This window comes from Dunckerocampus dactyliophorus, chromosome 3, assembly GCF_027744805.1.
Source record: "Dunckerocampus dactyliophorus isolate RoL2022-P2 chromosome 3, RoL_Ddac_1.1, whole genome shotgun sequence".
Lineage (NCBI taxonomy): Eukaryota > Metazoa > Chordata > Actinopteri > Syngnathiformes > Syngnathidae > Dunckerocampus > Dunckerocampus dactyliophorus.
In genome coordinates this window covers 5,656,274-5,669,469 of record NC_072821.1, presented here as the reverse complement: position 1 = coordinate 5,669,469, position 13,196 = coordinate 5,656,274, and positions in this window count along the sequence as shown.

Sequence of the window (13,196 nt, the reverse complement as noted above, 5' to 3'; positions counted from 1 at the left end):
GTTAAGCCTCTTCAGAAGTTCCAGCCTATAAATTCTTGCCTGGCTCTGATTTGATCTCTGCGCCATGAAAAAAAATCACCTTGGACTTTAAAAAAACTTACTTATACAGTAGATTAACTTTTAAATCTGCCAACACGAAAATAAAGTTGAAATGGAATCATCATCTGGAAAAATAATTTGTCTGAACTTCTGTCATCACAAAAATATTTTTTCTTTGTATTAATTCCCACAGACTCCCTGCAATGATACTAAGTGACATGTCATTGAACACGGTGTTGCTCACCTTCTTCACTCGGACAAGGAGGGGTAAAGTTGTGGGGAAACAGGGCTGCTGCTGATTCATTTGTTGTTAAATCTGGTAAAAGGGCGAGGGACAACTGATTTAATAATACATGCTAAACATTTACCTGTGCTGATTAAATGTTAACTCAACATGCTAACACTCTGCTAGCTTATTTCATTGTGGACACGAAGCTAACAGGTTCATTTCGACAACACACAAACTGGCTAGGTTACAAAAAAACAGGTCACATATTGACACGCTTTTCGTTTCCCTCTCTTCTCTGACCTTTGTCTTTCCTTTTTTCGCTCCCAGACATTACTAGACTAGGCACTGGCAGCATTGTTTCACTCTGCTCTGCCGCAGCTGGCGACTGACAGGCAAGACGCTGCGGCTACAAAGCACGGTGAAAGTCGTACAGGACCAAACAATTTCATGTAGCTATAGGGGGGAAGTTTACTTTTGGTGAATGTGGATATTTAACATTTACTACCAAATACTAGAGATTGTTTTAATCATTTTCTGACTATATAAAAAAAAAAAATCACAAACAGATAGCAACCTATTTACTGGGGCCCCTGTCGGTCATGGGCTCTTGGAATCGTCCTAACTTTCCCCCCCTTTACGGCACCCCTGCTCATGGTACCAGGCTGGACTGAGCTCTGAAGCTTAATTAAATCCTTAATTATTCAATTGACCTCGCAGCTGGTGATCAGTGGAAATGAAGCATGAAGAGGGTGTTTTATTAAAACCTGTTATCCTAAATTATATAAGCAATGTCAACTCAAATGAGCTTTAGCCTGGCGTGTTCGTTATGATAATTAGAACAGCAACTAAGTACACATCATATTAAAAATCACATTTGAGTACTACAGTACTACACTGTGTAAACACCAGAGCCCCATACAGCTGAATAAATATGAGTGCCAAACTGTGGTGATGGCCCAGATCCAGGATCCGCCAACATGAATCCAGCATCTCAATGTGGACTATAAGGATGAGTGAGTACACCACTGTCTGAATATGTATCTGAATGTGTTCACCCATCTAAATGATCTGTATCTGTAGCTGTACTCAGAGTGGGCGGGGCATAAACCACAAATGTGTGGGTCTTAAATAAGTACATTATTTTAAGTCTGAAATTGACATGGATTGATCAGACGTTGCAATATTTATTGTTTATTATACAGCTATATGTGTACTGTGTATGTGTGTAAGTGATCTGTAAGACTTTATTACTTAATTATTTTTAACAATCTGTGTGACGTGGGCGATCCATGCCAACATCCAGTGATGGCAAACAGGGAAACAATCTGTCAGCCTTGTTCACTGCAGTTTTCTCAAAAGCACTGCGTTCAGTTCTACGAGCAACGTTTTCCAACTGACTCTACATCACCAGTCAAATTAGAAGCTGTGACTGACGCAACACAAGCCGTTTACAGCTCTGACTTGTCAAATGCACCGCGTACGTAACAAAACAAGGCATGGCTCCCCTCTCCGGCTGTAGGGAGTCTGTCTAGATGCTGTGTGTGACTATGTGTGACCAATCACAGAAGATTGAAGAGTGAATACATAAGTAGTTACCCAATGAGGATTTTCCTTCATGACAATTATGAGTAATGACGAGCTGTACTCGGTTCATGCTCGTACTCTGCAAAAATGCATTATCCGTAACGTATACTTGTGTAAAGGGAGAATTGGGCTCATCCCCAGTGGAGACCGAGTGTAATACTGTGGTATTCAGAGCTAAAACACAATCAGCAGCTAATATTAGCGTGTGTGCTTTTGCAGTTTTGACATTTCTAGCTGTGTATGCTTGATCACATCCGTCAGAACAAGTCACACTAACAAACAGCAATGGAAGAGAATGATGGCCTCTTTAAAAACTGAAGACAGCAAGAACAAGCGCCCGCTGCAGCAAAATAAAGACGATGGCGTATAATACTGCAGTACCCAAAGCGAAGGAACAGCAACAGGGAAAGTTAATGTTAGCGTTTGTCGCATCAGTTCTCAGCTCAACGCATGGCAACTGGTAGTACCTGGTTTTGACAAAATTTGACAACAATTCAAGACAGTCTTGTTAAGTGGAGTTGGTACCATGGTAGGTTTACAAAACAACCTCGGAACATTAAAAAACAACAATGGAGCAGAAGAACCGTCTCTTGCATTTACTTTTCAAAGTAGACACATTTTATCCAAGAGGAGACTGTGGAGTATAATACTATCCAGAGCTAAGGAACAGCAACAGGGTAAGCTAACATTAACATTTCTTGCATCAGTTCTTGGCTCAACACGTGGTATCTCGTAGTACCTGGTTTTGACAGTGGAAAACTGTGAAGACAGCCATGTCAGGTAGAGTAGGTACCATGAGTTTTGGGTTTTTTTTTGTTATTTTTTACAAAAATGACCTTGGAACACAAAAACACACTTTTCAAAGGAGACACATTTTATCCAAGTGAAAACTGAGGGAAGCAAGGATACAAAAGTGGAGACTAGTAGAGTATAACACTGTAGCGTCCAACACTGTAGCGTCCAACACTGTCGCGACACGTTTCCTGAGAAGAAGCTGCCTAATAATCGTGCACACCTAATAAAGGGTGTTGATCTCCTAAGGCCAGTCAGTACGCACATGCACATCATCTGGAATACTTAAACCCAATAGGCATTCAAGTTTATTCAGCTTGGTGTTGGAAAATATGCATAAAAATGAAAATATGGTCAAAATACTGACGTGCCTAATAGTTGTGCACTCAGTGAATGTGTGCTTAAAAGTAGCAAGCGGTATCCGGTAGTACTTTGTGGTCATGTCAAGTTGACTAGGTACCATGGGTTACAAAACAGAATCTAAAATCTAAAAAAACTACCAAAAAACACTGTCATTTTGATGTTTGAGGTGGCAATGTGACTTTTCAAAGAAACGCACATCCGGACCTGCTATCCTTACCACATCTAATCCAACATCGTCTTTTCAATAGGAATGTATTTCGAATTTCAAGCACAGTAGAACCTTGGTTAGTGTCATTAATCCTTTCCACAAGATACAGCTCTATCAGAAACATACGCTAACCAAATTAATTTTTCCCATTAGATATTATGTAAATCCAGTAAATCTGTTTCCTTGTCACATGGTGTCTTTGGCAACAATCAAGTCTTCACTGAAGGTAAAAGTAACCTTAAATGTTCATTTATCCCTTTTAATTAATCATTTATATGCATTTTCAATTGTTTTCTGCATGTAAAATTACAATTGTAAAACTATAAAAACGTGTTTTGTGTTAACATTTCTGAGACTTGTGGCATAACTATGTCATAGCAAATAACTGCAACATCAACCGCTGATGGCATCATAGACGGGCGATGGAGATGACTTCCAGCTCATGTAACTATGTGTCCGCAATCTAATAGGCTGCTAACAAGGACGTTTTGTCATAAAAATACATTAAGAACACGGTTGGACGCGCGCCATAATGTACGCAAACCGAGGCAACATATTGGCATACATTTTCGAGGTTAACTACTTTTTCAAATATGTATTAATGAATAAATGCTGACTGCTTGGTGGTTGACTATGGCCTATTATTCTGTTCGTCTATGTTTGCCGGATTCATGTCAGACTGGCATGAATATTCAGTATCAATCAAGTGACAAGGAACTTTCCCAATGTTGACATCTTATTATGTCTTATACATAAGGTAATAAGAGTATAAAGGTGACTATGGGGTGTTATCTCACGTTTACAGGGCTCTAACAATGTTTAAAAAAACGTTTTTAGAAGGTCATAAACTACAAAAATATTGCAGTTATTAATATTGGATCCTACTTTATAGAAATTCACCTATCACGGCCGGGTCTGGAACCAATTAACCGCGATAAACGAGGGACAACTTTATAGTCACATAACAGTGGTCTAGTAAACGTTCACTTTGCCAGAGTTGCATTATAAGCGCAAACACTAGAAGAGTATGCAAATGAAGTACAAATGGCCACTGTTATATCTCACTCCACTTAAAAACCGTGCTGTGTAAACATATCCATCGGAGGAAGACGTTTATCCCTCCTGATGGGCGTCCTTGTGTCCCAGCCCGGTGTCTCAGCTTCTGTTTAGAGACCCGGGAGCTCTTTTCTCTCTTTTTTTTATTATTATTTTTTGTTTGTTTGATTGTTCTCTATCATCTCACAGGCAGGGCTCACCCTGAGAGGCCATCAGTGCTGTCAAATAAAAACTTTTATCTCTTAATTCTTCCAGGGGACTTAAACCTTTAAGACTCCAAACGCAGTAGTAAAACTCCCCCCCCTCCGTCCCTCCCCGCCCAGCTTAGTTTATTTTACGAGTCCTCCTCGGGTTTACAACAGTGTAAACAAAGCTAAAACAGCGCCCTCCTGGATTTTTTTTCAGCCAAGTATAGCTGGGATTTCGAGGAGGAGACATTGATTATTGCAATTATTGCAGCAATGTTCTCCTGATGGAGGTGACGGTATCACAGGGACCTGAGCACTGATGAAGGCCAGATGTCTCCTTCAAACGTGAGCCAATAAGTGCCATATTTACTTGTATCATTAGCTGTAATTAACTTCCCACCGGCATGGTAACGACACAATCCCCCCCGTGAAAAAGTTAGAACTCATCAACGGATTGGCTCACGCTATGGGATGGGATTTCAAGTCATTTGCATTTTAGATCTTCACAGGCGAAAAAAGACATTTAATACATCACAACATATCAAGGAAATTCCCAGATCCTAATTATGCAAATATTCCCCCTAGTGGATGTGAGCAGCACTACGTATAAGTAGCATTAATGTGAGTCTCTCAGCATTCACATGACACGCATTGTTGATCCATCCATCCATTTTCTTCTGCTTATCCGGGTCCGGGTCGCGGGGGCAGACTTCCCGGTCCCCGGCCACCTCTTCCAGTTCCACCGGGAGGACACCAAGGCGTTTCCAGGCTAGCTGTGAGAAATTACCCCTCTAGTGTGCCCTCTAGTAGAACTCCTCCACCTGGGGCAAGACCTCACTCCCAACCCGGAGGGTGCAATCCACCATTTTCCAACTGAGAACCATGGCCTTGGCTTCTGATGCACATTACAGTCAGAGTGAATGGTCTTCTCTCAGTGTTCACACATTTTTGCATGGATGTCAACACTAGTCTCTCAGTGTTAACTTTTTTTTAACGTACATTAGTAAGAATGCCTGTCTCACAATGTATTTTATTCAATAGAAATAGAGTGAGTGCTCTTCTCGCAGCATTTACACAATAGAATTAGGGTGACTGCTGTTTCTCGGCATTAACGTAAATGATTACTGATGCGCAACAGAATTAAGTTCAATGATCATCTCTCAGCATTCGCACTAAACATTTCTGACCTGCACTAGAAAAAGGGTGAATGCAACATGCAATTATTTGTTTTAATGTCTCAGCATTAACATACAATTATATGTGACTTGCAATAGCTTTGCTGAGAACGCTTGACTCTCGGCATTGACGTGTTCAATGCTTTTTAATGCACAATAACATTAGTGTGAGTGCTTTTCTTCCAGCATCCATGCGGTGCTATGAAATTTCCCCAGCATTACGTCCTGGCACATTGCCTTGGGAAAGGCATGTTATCACATGAATATTTAAAGTCTTCAGCTTTCTTCCACCTCCTCTTTTAAAAGAGCCTGCAGGACATTGAAGTTAACTGTTTCTATAAAATGCTCAAACCTGCTGTCTTTGTTAAATGTCTTCAATTGTAGCTATTAAAATTTACACATCCTCCATTTCCAAAAAGGTCGCCAGGCTTTGCCGTTGCGTCACTCCGTGAGAACAGATGGAAAGCGAGTCACAATGACAGGATACTCCATGTTGGTGAAGAGTCAAGATGGAATGGTGGCGCAAACAAACAACTATGTTTTTCACTTTTTTTTCCCAGGGGTCCTCCCTATCCAGAATGTGGACATGATTGTATACAAACGCATGGCACAACATAGGAGAGCAGTTTCTTCTGGCCCAGAGTCAGCAGTTCATTTGCATCTCATAAAGAAGGGACATTCCTTTGAGGACAACAATGTCCAAATTCTGGATGGGGGGGCCGCTGGTTTGAAAGAGGTGTGAAAGGAGCCAGTAATGACAAACTAGAATGGCCCACCCTAAACAGAGAGGTTTGAGCCATCACCAAAAATCTGCTCATAAAATAACAATGTCCTAACATATCTCCCCCAAAGATTGTCTCATTCCACGAACGAGTGGCCAACAGCCTGTTATAACAGAACCTGTTATAGAGGATGGTCGTTCATCAGCCACAGTGGGCAACAATCACAGCAGGACACGCCAGCCAGGGACACAAAATAGGGAGACTCCACGCTTAAACATTTAGAACTGAAGAATCCTCTTGCTTTAAAAGCAAAGCATCTTCAACAAACAAGAGTCCAGTTCAACCTTCGTGGATGAACAAACAGACAAATAACCATTTTATTCACTTTCTGTATTTCTCTAAATGTATTTACTCCCCTGAGCCAGAATCAAACTAACAAAGTTTTATACAAATTTTGTTAAGGAAACGTATTTTCTTCTCCACGGCAACCATGGAATCAAAAATGGTACAATCCAGTCCGTGCACTTCTAACATCTTACACCAATAATTCCAAACCAGGGTACGCGTACCCCTCGTGGTACGCAACAAAATTGCAGAAGGTTCATGAAAACATTTCATTTCCAATATGAGGAGTAAATATTCTTAGTCATTTCATATTAAGCCTGACAATAAAATGGAAAGTGTGCACTACAACTAGTTTCCCCAGGGAGACAATGACCTGTGGCACAGCAGTGCCAAAATCATAGCAGTTGTGTTACATTGTACTTTTGGAGAATTATCAACACCTACGAGTGAGGGGGCACTCATGGTATGACAAAAAGGCTTTGGGGGTACACAAGACAAAAAAAGTTTGGGAAACACTGTCTTGCATCCTCCTCCATGAACCAGGAAGTGTAGTGCTAACTAACTATCCAGCTATCCATCCATTTTCTATACCGCTTCTCCTCTTTAGGGTTGCGGGGGCATGCTGAAGCCTATCCCAGCTGACTTCGGGCGAGAGGCGGGGGGCTAACTAACTAACAAACACAAAAACTATTTTCTTTGTTTTCAGTTTGAGGCACGAGGGAACCATTCCCCCCGCCCTAGAGTCAAAAATGGTAGGATCCCATCCACCCTTTCTTAAAAACGTGACATTTCCCTGCAGGAACCGGAAAGTTGCCTGCAACAAACACAAATGTAGTGTGGAGTTGCATGCACTAGTGAGTGCCAGTCTAGTTGTCGCTGCAGCTGTTTGGTGTTGTTTTGTGTCATCTTCCCTCGTTGGACCCCGCAGCTCGGCCGAGGGATGAGTGGCAGCCTGGAAGCAGACCTGAGTGGCGTGAGCTGGCACGTGAACACAGTAGTAGTTGGCGGGCCCGCAGAGACACAACAGCAACACTGGAGAACATTAATAACACCACTCTAACTGGGCAGATGAGAGTCGCACACACACACTTGGAAAAGTGGCACTCTGGCAGGGAGAGCTAATGCTTGGAGTTGATGAGCCGGTGAGGCGGAGGAGGGACACATGCCAGGATGCCAGGTACTGAGACACACACACACACACACACACACACACACACGCACACGCATATTGGCAAGCAAGGAGGAGACACAAGAGGAAACAAGGTAACCCAAGGCAGAAACAGGCAGTATCACACTCTGGCTTTTTACAGTATATCTCTGAGGTGCCTTGTGTTGCTTTCTAACCGCCGAAAAAGTTATTTTTAAAAATGCATAAGTTTGTCATGGTTTCTAGTAATTGTGCATGTCCAAGCTTAGTTTTTACTTCCTCTTAGGGAACTGAGAAAATAAACCAATACATAATAAATAAAACATCAGACCTTCCATTAATTCATGCTGGATTCTATCACAAGAAAGCCCAAGTGAAATCCACTTTGCATCAATAAAACACAACGAGAATCTTCTACTTCAAAATAACTTGATTATGACATATTTGGCTGCCTGTTAAAGAAATTCCCTTGTGGACATACATGCTAAATAAGATTAATTAAATCCCCCTTGAGGAATAATATTCATCACGATTGGGCTTAGAGTTACAACAAAGAATTGCAATAGAAGGCGTTACCAAGCTCAAATGACAGTTAATGAAATAAAGTCAGGAGTATCACAACTGTGAATGCACATGACTGTTTCTCAAACTTCGTAATGAGTACCACTGGCGCTACACCGGCTCCATCTGGTGGCAACACCAGGGATGTTTTAAATAAAAATAAAACCATTTTAAAGACGAATACAATTGAAATAATTCTACTGATATAAATGTATTAACCAAAGATGTGCTGCAGCCGCAGAGCTAAACCGGGTTGGTAAGCAGAGGTAGCAAAAACGGTGGTACTTGAAAAGCAAAATATGTTTGAGGTGGTACCGTTGCGCGATATCATATTACAGTGTTCCCTCGTTTATCACGAGGGATATGTTCCCAAAATAGCCCGTAATAAGTGAAATCCGCGAAGTAGTCAACTCATTTCTAGTCAACTAGTCAATTTTTTATTATTTTTTTTTTACAATTATTCTAGCAAGCAAGCAAGCTAGCAATGACACAGGAGACATGGCAGGGTGACAGCAACGACATTGATTAACAAAGGTCACAGAAAACAATGGGTGGTGCAGACAGACGAGAGAGGGAAGAGATAGACACGCAACTTCCCACAATGCAATTCTTCTTAAATGGCCAGGCTCAGCCTGTAACAGCGTTGATACACTGTAATTAAGAAAAAAAGACTAAAAAAATGAAACGAAACAGCAAATCACTGACGAAAACGAAACACTGTACAGCAATCTGTGTAAATATGACCCCTAGTGGCTGTGAGCACTATAGTGATGACATCAGAGAAATCTGGTTGGGCACTTTGAGACGACGCTTTATTAGCAAAAACTGTACCGCTTTTTTGTTAATAATCTTAACTTTTTACTTGTTGCAGAAAAACGTTTAAATTTTGAAATTCACATTCTCAAAAACTTAAGAGAGGAAAATAACTATGTAATGAAAGACTCAGTAACATGCAGAACTGTGAAAAATCATGCAAGACCATGTTTGTTTTGGTTCTTATGTTTGTTAGAAGGGTACTTCCCGGTTGACGGAGAATAATGTGCACATTTGAGGAATCTATCCACATTTTTGTTCGAATGTGCACCAACATTTAATTTGTTCTTACTGAGTATATAGACCAACCCTACAGAGACTTTCATGGAAATCCACTGCATAGTTTTCACGGAGCTACCTTATAAACAAATGAACATTTTGGATCTGATTCGTTTATCCATCAAATGAACGACTACCAAGTAAAGCGCAGAACTGTGAAAAAATCATGGAGCACCACGTTCGTTTCGGTTCGTCTGTCCATATGTTAGTTAACAGGCGACTTGCTGGTTCACAGAGAATGAAGAACACATTTGAGGATTCTGTTCGGAGGTGCAATGGAATGTAATTTGCTCCTTCTGGGCATATGTAACAACCCTCTGCAAAGTTCCTTGGAAACTGTTTTTTTCACAAAGCTAACTTGCTAACAAACAGGAAAAAAAAAACAAAAGCTACCAAAATAACACTTATATTCCCCTTTCATGCTTGCCGAATAAAACTACAAATTGATAGTCCCTACAAATTAGAAGGCTGAGAGATGCTGTCGCCAAACTTAAATCGTAAATTTACAACTACACCGCTGGTAAATATTGTAAATTAACATCATAGCAATCCCAAACTGTAGCAGTGTAACAGAATTGGCTGATAAAAACTACATTTACTGTTAAACGCGGAATTTCGCCGAAAGTGACATAATGTGAATAAAATTATGTCATCGTGAGGCGTGGTTTGTGTGGGGACGTATTTCCCCGGCGGACACTCGTCACAAACACTAACCCGCCAACTCCCACAGTAAACATGTGGAAACAGTGGCCTAAACACCGGCGAAAGTTGCCGATTGCATCAATAGATTGAAGGATTTTTGCATTCAATTATTGGACATTTTGTTCACCAACACAACAAGCACACACTCTATGCTGGTAAAATGAGTGGAAAAGGTAAAAAACGTAATAACAGATTTCATTGGGCCCTACTTACTAATCACATTTTTGATGTTGTCAAGTGGAACACTTAGCAAATTATGTTTGGCACATTTTGGTTTTTGATTGCTTGTCTAAGCATTCACACAGTTGAGATGAGGTTATTTTGGCGAGGCACATGTGTTATCTTGAGGGAAGTAAGACTCCCTCCTGCAAAAGAGGCCAGCATAATAACAGCATCAGAGCAGTATTTATCACATAAAATAACTGTGCCCCCCTCCTGACACGAGAGCAGACTTTATCCCTCCAAGCCATCTGCACAAGAGAGAGCACTGTGCACCTACTGACCATAAAATCCAGCATTCACCCGAGCATGTAATATAAGACTCCCAACCATGGAAGGGATTATGTATTCTGGACGAGCTCACGAGTTCTTCTGGAGATTTAGCGCCGATCTTCAAGAGGAACCTGAGCAAATAATACACACACTCCATCAAGCCATTATCATTGGACCACACAGGGAGGTGTAGCTCCACATTTCATATTAAAGGGAAAATCAATAGTTTGCCCGCAGGAGGGTTACAGTCCCTAATAGTACTGTAGCTGCCCTTTATCACTGCATCACTGCTTGTCTTTCTTACGTCACCTTCCAAATTTTTTGTTTTGTTTTTATTTGCATTACCAAGCACCGGTGAGTGCCTTGCATTTAAAGACGTCCACTCACTGCCCCCTTTATTAGGTACACCTGCACAATCTGATGAGGTTTTTTTTAAATGATTACCAAAGATAATAATGCTCCGTTTGGATTCAGCAAGTGCATTGAATGGTAAGGAAAAATACGTTATGTGTTACACTTCAGTATTTACCTTTGAATCTATTCATATTTATTTGCATATTTCCTCCAACAGTGGTCTCCACTCGAACAGACACTGTGCCCCAAGTCACTCACTTAAAGAGACTGTTTGCAACTGGCTCAAGATTGCATTGTTTTAAAACAAAAAATACAGGAAAAACGGATAGCGTATGATGCCATTAAGGGTGTAAAAGAACAGAGTGAAAGGAAAAGTGTATATTTTGACTATATTAGAAGTCTATATGTCTATATTTTTCAAAATTGCAAATTAAATTAAGTGGAATTTGTCGTTTGGCCTGAATAAGATGACTGCCGTTCATGGCTGTCACTCACAGCTGTTTCAGACACGTGCACATGCCGGTGGTGCGAGCGCACGCAAAACAACGGTCCCAGAGAGGCGACGAACGGTTTGCAGTCGCGCTGTTGTCGCAATGAACTGTATTTTCAACGACAGCGAACATTAGGAGCTAAACTTTGGAAAATTGCCATCATTAATTGACAACAAACATGGCTAGTGCGGATGTATGTGTGTTGCGTGGGTGGTGGTTTGCATGATCGGAACAGGAAGTGGACAGGACATACAGTAATCCCTTGTTTATCACGGTTAATTAGTTCCAGACCCAATCGTGATAAGCGAATTTCCGCAAAGTAGGTTTCCTTATCTGTAAATCAAATATTTTCATAGTTAGAGCATAGAAAACCCGTTTACAACCTTCTAAATATGTTTTTTTTAACATTATTAGAGCCCTCTAGACATGATATAACACACCATAGTCACCTTTACACTCGTATTAATAAATATAGTAGACATAATAAGAGTAAATCTATATCCTTACGGGAGCTGAGTGGCAGTTGGACAGGAAGTGGCATCGGGGGTTTAGAGTGGAGTTTTAGCTTGGCGTGGGTTACTGCATCAACAGTATCCCGTGTTTTTATTAGGAATTATTGTGCCTGTTGTGACATAATTCAAAGCTGCAATAAAAGCGTGTTGTTCCGGCGACCAAGTCTGGTGCTTGTGTGTCTCACTGAACATTACAGTAACATTACTGACACCTAGTGACCAGTATAGAATACTACATATCATCACAATGTCTTTGAATGCGTCTTCTGAATACGTTAGATATGCATTTCAGTTCTAGCTGTTTTTATGCTTGAAAATGCTTAATTTAGGCGACAAATATTTCAAATTTGCAGGAAAGCGCCCTCTAGGCAGCCTCCTATCAACTGCAAGCAGTCCCTTTAAATAAATATGTGTCACACCTCATATCAGATGTAAGAGAAAGGAACGGATGGTGCCACTATTTACATTATTTTACCCCAACTGCAACTCTCAGAATGATGCAGTGCTACGGCACTACAAACTACAGTAACACAATAACCATAATAACCATAATAACAAACATAACGTCTCAAACAGTGTCAATCAAAATAAGGCATTGTTCATGTTTTCAAACAGTTTCTGATTCAGCTCTTCTGTCGGATGTAATTAGAGTGCAGGTATACCCAATGAAGTAGTTGGTATTGTGTATACTTCATTAACCATTCTGAGTTTGCGTGGAGTGCAAGTGTTTAATTTGAGCACATTATCTGCCCACTTTAGTTGAAAGAGTGTATATATGTGTGTGGCTCATTAGCAATGACGAGGCTTTCCAGGTAGGAAATGACCCTCTTTCCCTACTGTCACACAGAACGTCACACAGTATGCCCATGTCTTTCGTATTCACAGGCTGTCCCTTAGAAAACGGTTGTCATGGAAATGATTTTCCCGAGCGGGACCTGCGCCAATTAACTATACATCGACCTTGAAGATCCAAACCGAGATGACAATCATATGAAAGGGGAAGTGGTAAATGAATCACAATGGCAGCATGGCGGAAAATAAAGAATGGCAAACAGGGCTTATTCATACTACCGTGAAGAATACTTTGAGAGAGCAGAATAATGATGGAGAAAAGCAGCCTGAGGATTGTTCGTACATGGAGATT